This window comes from Lynx rufus, unplaced genomic scaffold (assembly GCF_022079265.1).
Source record: "Lynx rufus isolate CCGP_SWC_20201006 ecotype Redwood Valley unplaced genomic scaffold, mLynRuf1.p SCAF_5, whole genome shotgun sequence".
Classification (NCBI taxonomy): domain Eukaryota; kingdom Metazoa; phylum Chordata; class Mammalia; order Carnivora; family Felidae; genus Lynx; species Lynx rufus.
In genome coordinates, this window is record NW_025814867.1 from 27,467,108 (window position 1) to 27,483,174 (window position 16,067).

The window sequence follows — 16,067 nt, forward strand, 5'->3', positions numbered from 1 at the left end:
TTTCTTCTTCCGTTCAGTACCTTGCCTTTTATTTTTATTTTTTTAATTTTCTTAATGTTTATTTATTCTTGAGAGAGAGAGACAGAGCATGAGCAGGGGAGGGGCAGAGAGAAAGGGAGGCAAAGAATCCAAAGCAGGCTCCAGGCTCTGAGCTATCAGCACAGAGCCCAAAGCAGGCTCAAACTCACAAACTGCAAGATCATGACCTGACCTGAAGTCAGATGCTTAACCAACCCAGGCGCCCCTGTTTGTTTTTAAGTTTGTTTCTTTGTTTGTTTGTTTGTTTGGACAGGGATAGAGAGAATCTCAAACAGGCTCTGTGGGACTTGATCTCATGAACTTCTAACACCATGTTGAATAAAAGTAGTGAAAGTGGACATCCTTGTCTTATTCCTGACCTTAGGGGAAAAGGTCTCCATTTTTCCTCACTGAGTATGATGTTTGCTGTGGGGTTTTCGTATATGGTCTTTATTATGTTGAGGTATGTCCCCTACAACCCTATTTTGTTGAGAGTTTTTATCATGAATGGATGTTGTACTTTGTCAAATGCTTGGTTTTTATCCTTTCTCTTATTGATATGATATATCATGTTGATTCATTTGCAAATATTAAACCACCCTTGTATCCCAGGAATAAATCCCACTTGATCATGGTGAATGATTTTTTAAAATGTATTGTTGCATTCATTTTGCTAGTATTTTGCAACTATTTTTATCAGATATATTGGCCTATAGTTCTCTCTTTTGTGTGGTGTCTTTATCTGATTTTGGTATCAGGGTAATGCTGACCTCATAAAATGATTTTGGAAGTTTTCCGTCCTCTTCTATATTTTGAAAGAATTTGAGAACAGGTAGTAACTCTTGTTTAAATGTTTAGTAGAACTCACCTAAAGCTGTCTGGTCCTGGACTTCAGTTTGTTTGGGGTCTTTGTTATTACTGATTCAATTTCGTTGCTGGTAATTGGTCTGTTCAAACTTTGTATTTCTTCCTGCTTCAGTTTAAGGAGGTTATATATTTCAAGGAATTTATCCATTTCTTCTAGGTTGTCCAGTTTGTTGGCATATAATTTTTCATAATATCCTCTTACAATTATTTGTATTTCTGTGGTGTCAGTTTTCTTTGTCCTCTTTCATTAGTGATTTTGTTTATTTGAGTTCTCTCTTTTTTTGTTTTTTGTTGTTGTTGTTGTTGTTATTGACTCTAGCTAGAGGTTTATCAATTTTGTTGATCTTTTCAAAGAACCAGCTCCTGTCTTCATTGATCTGTTCTATTGTCTTTTTAGTGTCGTATCATGTATTTCTGCTCTAATCTTTATTATTCCTTTCCTTCTGCTGTTTTTGGGGGTTTTGTTTGTTCTTCTTTTTCTAGCTCCTTTAGGTGTAAGGTTAGGTTGTTTATTTGAGATTTTTCTTGCTTCTTGAGATAGAACTGTATTGCTATAAACTTCCCTCTTAGAACCACTTTTGCTGCATCTCAAAGGTTTTGGATCCACTGTGATCTTGTTAAATGCGGATTCTGATTGAGCAGGTCTGGGGTGGGATCTAAGATTCTGCATTTCTAACCAGCAGTCCAGAGATGTGATGCTGCAGGCAGGACCCCGTTTTGAATGGTGAGGTTTCAGTAAAGCAACCTCCTGATGGCCTTTGCTCCTCTTTTTTTAAATTTTTTAACGTTTTATTTATTCTTGAGAGAGAGATGGAACATGAGCAGGGGAGGGGCAGAGCGAGAGAGGGACACAGAATCCGAAGCAAGGCTCCAGGCTCTGAGCTATCAGCACAGAGCCCGACACAGGGCTCGAACCCACAAACCATGAGATCATGACCTGAGCCAAAGTTGGACACTTTACCGACTGAGCCACCCAGGCACCCCAACTCCTTTTTTTTTTTAAATCAACAGTCTCCTTTTTTTAAATCAACAGTCTCATCTTTCAGGTCTCATACTGAGCTCAGCTGAGTCAGGAGGCTCAGCTCCCCTTCAGTGTCCTTGCTCTTTCCTCATTCATATCTTCCTACCTATAAAACGGGGTTAACAAACCCATGCCGAGAGTCCATGGAGGCAGAATCATAGACTTTCCCAATAGGATGAAATTTGGAGATTATCTGATCCAGCCCTTCCCCCTGCCACCCCCACCCTGGCCTGTGCCTGAAGGCCCCTACCTGAGATCCTGCTGATGGAGTTTGACTTCTCCTGTCCCACTGGACTCCTGGAAACCCTGCACGATATGGGCCTCTTGCAGATGCTCTCAAACAAGTGAAAGGAGCTAAAACGTCCATTTCTCAAAACCACTCAGCAAACGTCACCTTAATGAGGGATCTTCTCCTTTGGCTTCAGGACAGGAGACAATTAAGAAACCCAGTGTTTCCAAGTGAAAGGCATTAGGAGGTTCCTGCCTGTCCTGCCCGCTCCCCACAGCATGTGAAAGCCCAGCTCAATTTTCATTTGTCCCAACCTGTCGAGAGCAGCTGTCAGCTTCGATTATTGTTTTGCAAACTCATTTCAGCCTTTTAATGCAATTCATGGGAGAATGAGGTATCGATTCCCCATTCTCAGTTGTTTTTCCTAAGGCCGGCACCACATTGGCCTTCCTGGTGTCTCTCTGTCTCCTCCCTCCCTCTCTCCCCATTGCTCTGGAATGCATGTCACATTCCTGGTAAGTGTGCTGTGATAAACCCCTCCATAGTCATCGAAGGAGAGGTATAATAAAGGCAATGTATGAACATGTTTGAGAGACAAAGTGATGAAAATCATCATTTTTTGTTTATGGAGAAATGTTTTAATTTAGACATAAAATGATACAATTCTAATGTAACTATGCCTCAGGGGTCAGGACTGGAAAGGGGTGTTCTCATTTAAGGAGTCTGCTCTCTTTTGTTCTTTGAATTGCTGTAGCACCATTTTAAAAGTCCAGCAGGTGCTCTTGGCACTGAGAGTCCCGATGACAATTTAGCCAGTAAATTTCACACCATGTGTGGGTAATTCTATGATTTATTGTCCAAACTGGGGCACTTTTGACAGTGGAATGGGTACCACTGGTGATTATACTCCCGTGCCAGGCACACACTGAGACTGTCTCAGGTTATTGCAAACATGGACAGCTTGTAATGTGGGACCCAGTGACAGTCTGGATCCTCTCTGCATTGAGAAGTAAATATGTCCAAGAAAAACTGCACCTAACAGAATTAAACAGGCGAGGAAGATGTTTTAAGACTGTTGCAATAGGGGAGAGAGAAATTGAACTCAGCCCCACACAACACACGAGCAGGGGATTTATGGTCAACGGACAGTATTAGTGGGGTCAGTGGATGGAGAGTTACTAATAGGAACTAGGTTAGGTATCAAGGGTAGGGACTGACTAAAGTTTGGTCAAGGAGGGAGCCCTTGGAGAATCTCACCAAATGACAGGCAGCTTTTGAAATTCACTCTTCTCCCAGGAAACTCATAGTTTCCCACATCCTGTCCCCAACAAATTCTTCCAAACATATTAATGTTCTAGTTTCTTTTCCTTTGTGATTTCTTTTTATTTTCCTTTGCAAATCCAATTATTCTTATTGTGTTTGAATAGGAAATTTATGTTAGTTTCAGGTCTTTTGCTTCTACTTCAGCAAAGCTGTGGTAAAAATGACTTTTGAAAAATAAAAAATGTGGTTTGAATTGATCAAGGGAAACACAGTTATAATTCAGCTAGGAAGGACTTTGTTGAGCAGTCAACATTTCATGGTGCATGGTTTAGGGGGGCTTAGTGAATAGAAGGAAAAGCAAGGGAATTTACTTTTTCTATATTTCATATGTATGGCCATCACACTGGGGGCCCAGGATAGGACCCACTGTCCTTAGTCCCATTCTGGAATCACTGCCTTTGTCTATACAATGAAAGTGTTTGACTAGATGAACTCCTTGGTAACTTACAGGGCTTTTCAAAAGTTCCAAGTTCCAATTTTTAAATCATTCTATCCCTCTCTGGATTATATCTTCTTATTATAAACATCCATCTTGATGCTATTATAAATGGTTATCTTGATGACCAAATATGAGTGATGGGAAACCAATCTGACAATAATGATGTCAGGTCAGAACTGTGTCTGAAGAGCTGAGTTTCCCAGGTGTGTTTATGTTTTGTAATTTAAGATATAATGAATCCAAGGAGATGCGTGCCAAGAATGTTTGTAGCAGCCTTATTAGTAAAGGTGGGCAGGGGGTGGGGGAGAAACAGAAACAACCCGAAATATACTTCAGCAGGTGAATGAATATAGAAATAGTCATGGAATGGCACACAGTGAAAATCAATGAACTACAGAAGTGAAGGGGATAAATGTCAACAATTTTAAGCAAAAGGGGGCAAGGATAAGTCTAATACCACGCAAAATGTAAAACCACACAAAGCAGTTCTACTTATTTCCAAAGAGCCACACTTATATAGTAAAAGTAGTTTTTAAATGCTCGGTGATGATAAAACACCAAATTCAAAATAGTGGTGACCTCTGGGGACTGGAAGGGGTTTATGATTTGTGCAGGAATTCAGGGAGCTTCAGCTGTATTCGTTATTGCTTGGTTCCTTACACTGGGAGTTAAATATGTGAGTGTTCATTGTATTATGCTTTATACTTTTTGTCTAAAGTACAAACATTTTATACATCCTTATAATAAAGTTAGGAGGATCATGAAAAGATATAGCACAAATCTGTTTGTAGAGATTGGAAACAGTCTCAGCAAACTTGCTCAGCAAGTCTCAGCAAGACTATAGCGAGCCTTTGCTATAATTTTTTAGTAGCCAAGGCCAGCAGCACACACTGGAATCTTCCTGCTACCCGCCCTGCAATTACAATATACCAGACAAACAAAACACTTCAGTGTACAATTGCCAAAAGCACTATTTGTCGGATATCAGTCTCTTGAGCCGCAATTACTTGTATATGTAATTACTATTGCCATTTACTTATAATTCATGCTGTTCTGAGGAAAGTCTATGAGAAAACATATGGGTAATGAGATATAAAATTGAGATTGGATGCCAGATTGGAAATGAATAGTCAACTCTGGAAATAAGCACCAGCTCAGCTCTGTGCTTTCAGGTGGTCTGCACAAGGGGAGAACCCCGACGAGCTACAAAAACCAGCTCAGTAGGAGAGTTGAGTTTTTCTTCCTTCTGAAATTTGGGGAAGAGTTAATCGCTAGGACCCTTACATAAAGGGCACTGGACCGCTTTGTGCAGTGCTTCTATTGATTTGCTCTTGACAGTGGTTCCTTAGTTTTCATCTGTTTTGCACAGCCCCCAGCATGCTATGGCTATAGCAGGGCTCAGATCATGTCAGTCCCCCAATGGCCACCCATTGCATCAAGATGGAGGACTCCTTACGGATTCCTCCAGGGCCTGCCCCTGCCTAACCATCTGCCTTTGCGTCCTGTCATCTCCTCCTCCAGATCAGGCCTGAACCACTACTGCCTTCTTTTCTTCCTTAAAGGGCTTATGGTGACAGGGCATTTCCTCTTCCCTTAGTTGGGAAATTCTCTTCTCCCACACCCTGGGAGTCATGCAGGGGTCACTTGTCCTTACCATTCAGGTCTCCTTTCTAATATCCGCCCTGCTCCCACCCCTCAGAGAGGTCTTTCTTAATTACATTAGCAAGAGTAACCTCTCTCCTCCAGTACCACCCTAGCCCCAGGCAAAAGGGGGATACTGGGCCTGTGCTATAGAGGGTGCCAGTATGGTCATCCTCCAGTCATATCCTTCCCCGTAAAGCAAAGAGACCATGGGGCCAAGGGGACTTGCATACTCAAAGCCTGTTTCTCCTCTTCTACACCAAGCCCTAGTTACCCCAGGGCCCTACAATTCTTTCCTCCAGAAGGCCCCAAACCCATTTGCGGAGTCTGTGGGCCTCTACCTCAGAGGGCCTCTACTCTCCTCCCATGGGTGGTCTGGGCTGCCCCTAAGGCTCCCCTAACCCTGAGGCAGATCACAGGAGGGCTATCTGAAGAAAGCATGGGTGAATCCTGGACATAGGGGTTGAGGTATCACATGTGTATGCAAATCACCCGTTCACAACCAGAAACAAAGCCAGACTAGAAGACAAGGGGACAGGCCGACATCCAGGGACAAAGGGCCAGGGGCGGGATCACCCCTTCTGCCCTATTCTGATGCAGAGCTCTGAGGAGTTTGAGAATGCTGAATGCAGACCTGGCCTTCCAGGTCTTTAGAAAGTTAATTTGGGTAAGAAGTAAGTCATATTTTATTGAACAGTCTGTTAGCTTGGTTCATAACTTTTCATCATTTGGACATGCGCGGGCCTCTGTACTCTCGCCACATCCCCACGAATGTTTCCTCTGAAGTGGGGGCCAACCAAGAAGAGGAGGGTGCTGGTTCACATGACAGGGCCTGGTGGTCAAAAGGGGGCTGGCACCAACCATCGTTTCTACCCCCGCTCTTCCTAGGGGTCCAAACCCTCTTCTGGGCAAGCCAGTCTGTCTTCCATTTCCTTTTCATTTTATTTGCAGCACTGATAAAAACCTTGTTTCCTTGTTTAATATCTGTCATTTTCCCACTAAAATACGAGTTCTGTGAGGTCACAAGCTGATGGCAGCATTCCCCGCACTTGGCATGTACCAGGTATTCATTAAAAATGTGCTGAACAAACAAGTTGGGTGCAGCCTGGTGCCAGGACCACACTGGATGAGAGAGTGACTTAGAAAGACTCTTAAGGGAAGGGAAACAAAAATAATATAGAAACAGGGAGGGGGACAAAACATAAGAGACTCTTAAATATGGAGAACAAACAGAGGGTTACTGGAGGGGGTGTAGGAGGGAGATGGGGTAAATGGGCAAAGGGCACTAAGGAATCTACTCCTGAAATCATTGTTGCACTATATGCTAACTAACTTGAGTGTAAATTTAAAAATAAAATGAAATTAACAAAATAAAATAAAATAAAATAAAATAAAATAAAATAAAATAAAATAAAAAAAGAAAGAAAGAAAGACTCTGTCCCCAAGGCTTCAAGCCTCATTGGGGAGCCAACCTGAAAACAAACAAAACCCTTTGCTTTTAGTTTTTCCTCCTCAAGTGGTTAGTTAGTCAGAAAACAAAACTGTAAATGTAGCCATCATCAGGGAGCTTCTACTGGGTAGAGAAACGATCCGCAAGGCAAGTAAGCTCCAAGGAAGGGAAGACACTTTTCTGTTAGCTTGTCTAAACAGATAAGGGATGAGGGAGCTTTTCAACCTGATGACCTACCAGAACTGGTGGGAGCTCATTCCTTCTCTCTCCCTGAAGAGAAATTGCTTGCTGTTTTTCTGGGAGGGGGGAACGCGTTAAACATTTTTTGCTGCTCCACTAAAATGTCCTTTGGACCAGGAGGCTAACATCCCCTCAGCTGCTGCTCTCTGCCTTATTTAACTCGCATGGCAGATGGTGACATCTGTCAAACAGTGCTGATTTGGCCACCCCTTCCCTCCGAGGTGCTGAGGGCCTCTGGAGCTCTCCTTCTCCAAGGCCTCACATGGGGAGCAGGGAGGGGGGCTTTTGGCAGCTGGAGGCAGACTTCGGTTGCTTTCCAGGTGGCCCCGTGTGTCAAGCATGAAGCCCAGTCCTTTCATCTTTATCCAGGGATGATTGTATAGGCCCCATAAAGCCATTCCATTTAAAATAGGGATGAAAGTATAATAATACTGAAAGCTACACTTGATTGGAGATTTATCTTGAAAAACAACAACTAAAGATCACAAAAGTGATCTTATACTTTGCAAAATTAGGTTACAATTTCATTATGTGCTAATTCTTGGAACAAACCCTGGAGATGCATATATTTTAAGTAAAAAATATATGATATCACCATATTCCTTTTCTACTTGGCTTTCAAAGCATCTATTCATTCATCCAACATGTGTTTATTGTGTACTTATTATACACCAGGCACTGTTCTAGGTAATGGGATCAGTGAACAAGAAACATGAAAATAATCCGTGCCCTATGGATTTTATATTCGGTAATGGGGGTGATGACAGATGGTAAAATATTAGGGAAGAACAGATTGTGCTAGAAGAAAACAAAACAAAACAAAACAAAACAGGGAAAGATAATAGACAGTGCAGAATGGGGGTAAAAGTTACATTTCTAAAAAGGGTGGTCCTGTAGGTCTCTCTGAAAAGATCACATGAGGGCACAGACCTGGAGAAGATGAATGAGGGAGATATGGGTATCTGGAGAAAGAATATTCTTGTCAGAGGGAATAGCAGGTGCAAAGGCCCTGGGGTGGGATGTGCCTGAGGTATTCAAGGAAGAGCAAGGGGCCAGTAAGGGGGAATGGAGTGAGGTGGGGAGGAAATGAATTTGGAGAGCATGGTGGGAAGATCATTCAGGATATTGTAGACCACTGGAAGGACCTTGACTTCACTCTGAGTGAGATGGGGAGCCCAAGAAAGGGTTTTGAGCAGAGGAGTGAAGGGATCTGACTCATTCTGGCTGCTGAATTGACAACAGACTATAGGGGAGCAAGAGTAGGAGCAGAAGATCAACTGAGATGCCATTGCCATTGCAACAATCAGGTGAGACAGTGTGGTGGCTTGGACCAGGGCAGATGTGATGGAGATGGTGAGAAGTGTGGGAGTCCTGCATACATTTTGAAAATGGAGCTGATAGGATTTACTAACTGGTCTGGTTATGAGAGATGCTGGACTACTGGAGTAGGAGAGAAAGTGAGGAACCAGAATGACTCAAAGGTTTTTGGCCAGAGTAGTTGGAAGGCAGGAGGAGCTTTCATGAACAGAAATGGGGAAGGCTGCAGCATTAGGATATTTTGGGAGGAAGCTTGGAAATTCAGTTGGGCATGACAACTATAAGATTTCTACCTGTTGTTCAAGTGTAGATACAAAGTGAGCAGAATGTTCAGGGCATTCTTTCTTGAGTCTCTGGAAACTTAATTCACAAGTTACTTCCTTTCCCTATGAGGATCCCTTATTTCTTACCGAATACAGGGAACAAAGCCATAGGGATGAATTAACAACTAGGCACCTGAAAGTAATAAGATACTATTATTACCAAGGCATTTTTTTGGACCCAAGAGAAGAGCGAAACTTCTTGAACTGGTGTAGCTGGAGCTTTCTAATAATGTCCCAAAATAATGGAAGTTTCTACTTCTATCTTTCAGTCTAATATATAAAAAGAGAGATAGCCAGAGGGTGGGAGTCGGTAACTCCCAGAAGCAAGGGCAACACAAAAATGAGGGACAGTCTACAAAATAGTCATTGAAGGAGAATAAAGAGACATGATAACTAAATAAAGCACATGATTATTTTGACCTGGATCCTTTTATTATAAGGGACGTTATTAGACAACTGGGGAAACTTGAATGGATTACAGGATTAGATGACAGTAATGTATCAGTGTTAATTTCCTGATCCTAATGGCCATTCTGTGGTTATGTAACAGAGTGTCTTTATTTGTAGAAAATACACACCAAGTATAAAGGGGAAGGGGCATCAGGTTAGCAACTTATTCTCAAAAGGCTCAGTGAAAAAAAGGGTTCTTTGTATTATACTTGTAACTTTTCTCTAAGTGTGAGATTGTTGCAAAATTAAAATAATACTTAAAATGTGAGGACAGGGATACCTGGCTGGCGTGGTTGGTAGAACATGAGACTCTTGATCTCGGGGTGGTGACTTTGAGCCCCAAGTTGGGTACAGAGATTACTAAAAACTAGATACACTTAAAAAAATAAATTTAAAAAATGAGGATATTTTTGTTGGGCATCTTCTTCCAAGCTCCTGAGACAGATAGATAATTGGAAGGCACACAGAGCAGTCAATATTGATGGGTAAATAAATAGATGAGATAAAATATATTGTTTGCAAATTATAAGTAAACAGGAGAGGAGGTCAGTCAGTAAAGGAATTTGAAGGATGAGAGATTGAGTTTGGAGAAAATAGGCAGGGGAGAAAGTGCTCTCTTGTAGTTTAATGAAGTTTTTAGCTGGGGAATCAGCCAAACACATGTTGGAGGTAGGCTCCAGGAAGCTGGAGCTCCTTCAGAAGCCTGGGGAGGCTTTCTCTAGCTCCCCTGTGTCTGCCATCCATCTGGGCAGGACAGAGATCCAGCCCAAAGAGCGCTGGCCTGTAAATGAAGCATCTGGACTAACATGACCTTTAGGATCCCTTAAATACTTAAAAGACTTTGAACAAGAGAATAAAATTGATTAAAGATGTGGAGCATAGGAAAAAATAGATGAGAAAGAATGAAAACATGTAGTTCTTTTTATTTGAAAGTATGCATTTGTTTTGTTTTGTTTTAATTTGAGATACCCACCTAATGGAAGGTTCCTGCCCCCTGTCTCTCCCTCCCTCCCTCCAGTAGAAAAAAACAAACTTACAGTCTCTTCCTTAATTTGAACTGCATAAGGAGTACTCCCATCTCTTCTCACATCTTAGGTAACAGCAAGAGTCCCCTTAAATAGAATTTTCTATTTTATGATTTCTAAAATACTCAGATGCATCATTGCAGAGATATTACAGCATGTTTTCTGAGTGTCAGAATAAATTTACACTGAAATATTATAATGCTAGAGTACCTATCACTTTTCTTTTGACTTAAAATGAGTTTGTTTATAGCATGCCTCACTTTTTCATTGACCCATAATTTATTTAGAATAAAAAAATTTACAAACACAGTACTATTTAATCTATATCTTTGTTACATATTCCTATCAATTGTACTGTGGTCAGATAACTAGATTTTGTATAAAATCAATTCTTTGAAATATGTTCAGGCTTGAATTGCTGTCTAGAATATGGTTAGATTTTGTAAATGTTATGAAAGCCCGGAAAGAATGAGGGTTCTCTAATTGTCAGGGAGGGAGAGGGTCTAATATATGTTTATTACATTTAGCTTATTAAGTATATTCAGGTTTTCTGTATCACTACTAATTTTTTTAAAGCTTTACCTATCATCTGTAACTGAGCAAGGTGTATTGAAAACCTATATTATGGGGACATTTCTGACTATTTCTCCCTGTAGTGATTTATATATTTTGATTCTACTTTATTAGATGCATACTAGTTTAGAATTTTTTTCTTCCTGGTGAATTAAACTATTGTATTATCTAGAGGCATTTTTTATCCTAATAATGCTTTGTTTCTTAAAATCTATTTTGTCTCATGTTAACATAGCTATCTCCAGATTTCTTTTGGTTATTTGCCTGGCATATCTTTTTTTAAATGTATTTGTCTACTCTCAACCTTTCAGTGCCCTTTGTTTTAGGTGTATCTCTTGTAAACAAGCCAGATTTTGGGTTTTAGTCAGTATTTATCCATCTACATGTTCAGTGGTTATGAACAATGGAGGGTGCATAAGTCACAAACAAAATAATCCTTACAGGGAAGGTTAGCTTTGCCAGGGTCTCCAACCAACTGTTGCGCTCAAGATTCTACTGCCCAGGGAGGGCAGAGCAGAAGGCAAGCACCATTTACAAAAAGGGGTCTGAAAGTCACATGTCCTCTGGAGGTAAGGGTGCCACATGTCACCCAAGCATCAACAGTGCAGCTGTCTCCCTCTGTAGAGAGATCTGTTCTGTCTTTGCCCACCAGATTCAGAGACAGCCGTTTGAAATACTAGATGTGGAGAGGAGGGGTACAAAATCCATCCTTGATAAAGTTTCCTACTGCTAATTAGTGCTGAATGATCACTAAGGCCACAGTATTACTGGGGAAATACATTTGCACTGTTCTGTTCCTGCAGTGACTCATACATATTTGATGTTCAGGGATTTCTTATATTCTATAAAATCATTTTCAAGCTTTCCTTAAACTATGCCTGAAGAATAATCTATGTTCTCTTAATGCTTTCTGCTAAAATAGGTTTTTATGATTATTCCTACAAAATTACTTTTTTTTTTTTTTTTACTTCCACTCTGCCACTGGCTCTCTTGTGTCTTTTTTTTTTTTCTTCCAAAGTCATTCAGAGAAGATAAAAATATTTAAAATAGTGTCTTAACCAGGGGTAAAACTACAAAACTGCTTAAAGTTTGCAGTTAAACTGAAATCGGACTATGGTGCAATCCACCATCAGGAAAGCAATGGTAATGTTTGTGGTAATAAAACAATGGCTAATAAGCATGTGGTAGGTGACAGGTACTATGCTAAGATATGTGTGTCTGTGTGTGCACGTGTGCATGTGTGTAATCTGCACTTAAATATGAAAATTCAAGGCTCAGAGAGGTGGCCCCAAATCACATGGCCAGTGACAGGTAGAGTCAATATTCAACTCCACGGTCTCTGAATCCACAGTGATGAAAAGTGAGCCCTGGAGAGAAATTACTGCAATTCATGTCCCAGCTCCACCTCTTAAAAATTACGTGACAGTGGGCAAGTTATTCGATATCCTCTTATATCTCAATTTCCTCATCTGTAAAATGGAAATAACAATTATCATATCCATAGGATTTAATGGGATGGTCTGAGGAGATGCTCAGAATAGATCCTGGCACATAGAGAAGATTCAGAAACTGTTAGTTGTGGTTTCAGGGGACATTTTGGGACTTCTTTCTCATCAACAGGTGAAATTACTGGTCAGATTCTAAAGTTCCTTTAACATTTGTTATGGTCATCTGGTTTTCACACTTCTTCACATGCCCTTCTCACATGCCAAACTGACTCACTGGTTTGCCAGCACTCCCACTATTCGCTGCCACCTGGCTTCCCTCCACCTGTTATGGCCCAAGTGAGATGGTGTCTTCTCCTCCTCCATGGGGGGTTTTATTTTCCCAACTTTCATAGCATTTTACTTATAATTAAGAGTTCTTTTTGTCACCATATTGAGGTTGAGTGAAATACCCTTTAGATATCCAGTTGGTGGTACCAACTGGGCAGTTGATTCAAAAGCTTTGGAGTTGTAGGTGAAGGACAGGGTGGACATACCGGAAGTCCTCGGTCTATAAATGGTATTAAAGACTCTGGAATGTAGAGGAGGAAGAGGCTAAAGGCCAAAGAGGCTAAAAAGAAGCAGACAGCATGATAGGAAAAACTCCTGGTGAAGGCAGTGTCACCAAAAGCAACAGAAGGAAGGGTCTGCAGAAGAGAGCAGTCAGCTGTTGAATGCACTGAGATGTCAAGATACATACAAAGATGCCAGGGGAATTGGCCACGTGAAGGTCATTACAAGAGTAGTTTATGAAAGGAAGGAGGACTAAGGCCCAAGAGGAGTAGACTAAAAGAGAGTGTGCAGTCAGAAAGTAGAAACAGCAGCCACACGCAACCCTTTCAAGAAGCTTTGCTAGCAATGGAGGTCAAAGTGATAGATCAGGAAGCAAGTGAACTGATTGAGTGTGGAGGTCAAGAGAAGCTTCTTGTTTAAAATTTTTTAATGTTTATTTTTTTGAGATAGAGACACAGAGCATGAGCAATGGAGGGGCAGAGAGAGAGGGAGACACAGAATCTGAAGCAGGCTCCAGGCTCAGCTGTCAGCACAGAGCCTGATGTGGGGCTCAAACCTACAAACCATGAAATCATGACCTGAGCTGAAGTCAGCCACTTAACTGACTAAGCCACCCAGGTGCCCGAGAAGCTTCTTGTTTAAAATGGGGCATTAGATCATATTCTGTCCTGATATGTATGCTCCAGTAGATGTAGAAATAGAGGAGTAGGAAAAGAAAGAAGATAGCTGTTGGAGGGAAGGTCACTGGGATGGTGACAGAGGCTGAGATCCAAAGCACTCAGAGAGAGGATGGTCTTTTACAGGAGCATGAATGGTCCCTTCACTAGGGACAGAGGGAAAGCCAAGTAAATGGTGATGGATTCAGGGAGGTGGGTAATTTGGGCACTGAGAAGATGGGGAATCTCTATGTGTTCATTTCTATTTTCTCAATGGGATATTAGGTAAAGTCATCACCTGGTGGGACTTAGCAAGTTGTAGAATAAAGAAGGTGTGAAATAGTTACTTTGAGCCATGGAAAATAAGAATACCAGAGAAGTATAGTAGAATCATGGGCAGTGATGTGGGCCATTTTGAATTATGATCAGTAATTATTTAAATGGGACCTTTTGGAGAATTGGATATTTCTCTCTTGGAATGTTTTTGTTGAGGTACAGGCATAAGTAAGTAGATGTCTGGATTTAACTTACAGCTTTGCTAGAGGAGTCTGACAAAGGAAGAGGGGAGTGAAAGAGTCAAGGGTGTTAGGTGACAGGCCGAAACACTGCAGGTGACCATGAAGTAGAAGAGCTGGAGTAAGTATGGTGGAAGAGTATAAAGAGATGGTTGTAGAGTGCAGGGCTTGAAACTGATTCCAGAAGAGGCAGGGTTATTGGTGCCAAGGAGGTCAAGGGAATGATTATGGGGGTGGACAACTGAGGAGGGTAAAGAAAACGGTAATTGGATATGAGAACGGCCAAAGTCAGAGAGACCAAGAATAATGATACCACAAGAATGGTGAGAGGAGTAGGGTATGGGAGAAAGAGAGTGGGTCACCGAAGTCATCTATGCACAGGGGGAGTGACAGGGTTTGCTAAATGTCAGCAAGAGGCAAGCTTGGGTTTCTAGCAGTGAATGAGGTGACTAGGGATGTGAGGCATCCTGGGATGGGTCCTGATAATCTCCAGGCAGAAGGTGGGAAATTGATTCAAGCCAGACAGCCCAGGGCCTTAGGGCTGCGGATCCCCCCAGCACTTGGAATTACAGGACCTGTGTTTGAGTTTAAGCCCCATCAGCCACTAGCTGTGTGAGTTTGCAAAAGCCAACCTACTTATTCTCATCCATCAAATAGAGGTAGGTGTTCAATGACTTGCCTTGTTCACAAGCATCATTTGAAATAATGAATGTAAAAGTATTTTACAAACTCTAAAGTACCGTTTAAAAGTAAGTTAAAATTTAAAATGTATGTGTCGTAACATTATAATTTCTAGCCTCTAAACTAGATACATTTGTCTGCCACAATACCTTTGGCTTGTGTTCTGGAGATTGCAGTGTTGAATAGTACTGATCAATAACAGCTTATAAAATGAATTAGAGCCTGTGACTAATGCCTTCAGTGGTTATTGTCAGCATCACCATCAGCACTGTCTAGCAGTAATGCTTTGAAAATTCTAGGAAAAAAATACCCCAAAAACTCTGACCTTTCATTTCACCAAATCCACTGAAATGAAGAATAAAGAAGCATTTCTTAAGGTTAAAGTCGTAAGAAAATTTATACATTTTTACCTAATAATTCCATTCTCACAAACTTTTTTAAATCCTTGAATCCAACCCAACGTATATACAGAAAAGTACAGAAATCACAAATGCCCATATGACTCTTCACAGAGGGAACACACTCCTGTAATTAGCCTCACTCCTAGAAATGTGATGCCTGCAAATATTCCCCTGGATGAAAAAGCTTTGTTCCTAAGGATGTTCACTCAGTGTTACAGTGAAAAACACTAAATTTTTGGTGGAAGAATGACTAGGTAAAAGTCGGCACATAAATTCAGTGTAACAGTATGGAGGCATTAAAAATGACAGTTTTGAACCATAGAGTGAAATTCATAAAACTTGAATGCCCTTGAGTCAGGCGGGTCGGTTAAACATGAGAAGCAGCCTGTTTTAAAATGATATGAGGAAGGTGGGCGCAGGACAGTAAAGAAATGGAGAATGGGGAGCACAGGCCGTGCCTAGACTTCCACATTAAAAGGCTAAAAAATAATAACAAACCAGAAGAACGTAAAGCATAGTGCTGATCAAACAAAACATGCCCTGGGCCTAGTTTTGCCCACAGGCCTTTAGTCTGTGACCCTAGCTGGAGGTCAAGGGAAACGCAGGCAAAATAAACGTAGCAGGTGTGACATTATTATGATGATGCCCAGATTGTGGCCACGAAAGGACAAGAGCTGGAGTTGAGCACAGAAATACAAACATGAGTCTTGGTGGGAATTTGGCCAAATGCCCTCACCCCTTTAAGCCTCATTTTCTCCATCTGTAAAAAAAAGGGGGGCGAGGGGCACCTGGGTGGCTCAGTCGGTTAAGCGTCCGACTTCAGTTCAGGTCATGATCTCATGGTCTGTCAGTTCGAGCCCTCCATTGGGCTCTATGCTGGCAGCTCAGAGCCTGGAGCCTG

The 16,067-nt window shown here is 41.4% G+C and overlaps 1 protein-coding gene across 1 annotated transcript in view; it reads left to right on the plus strand.

Annotated features, from left to right (window-relative positions):
* NEK11 (NIMA related kinase 11) overlaps positions 1-16,067 on the plus strand; it is a 261,051-nt gene that overhangs the window by 244,051 nt on the left and 933 nt on the right. The gene's annotated exons all lie outside the window — the stretch shown is intronic.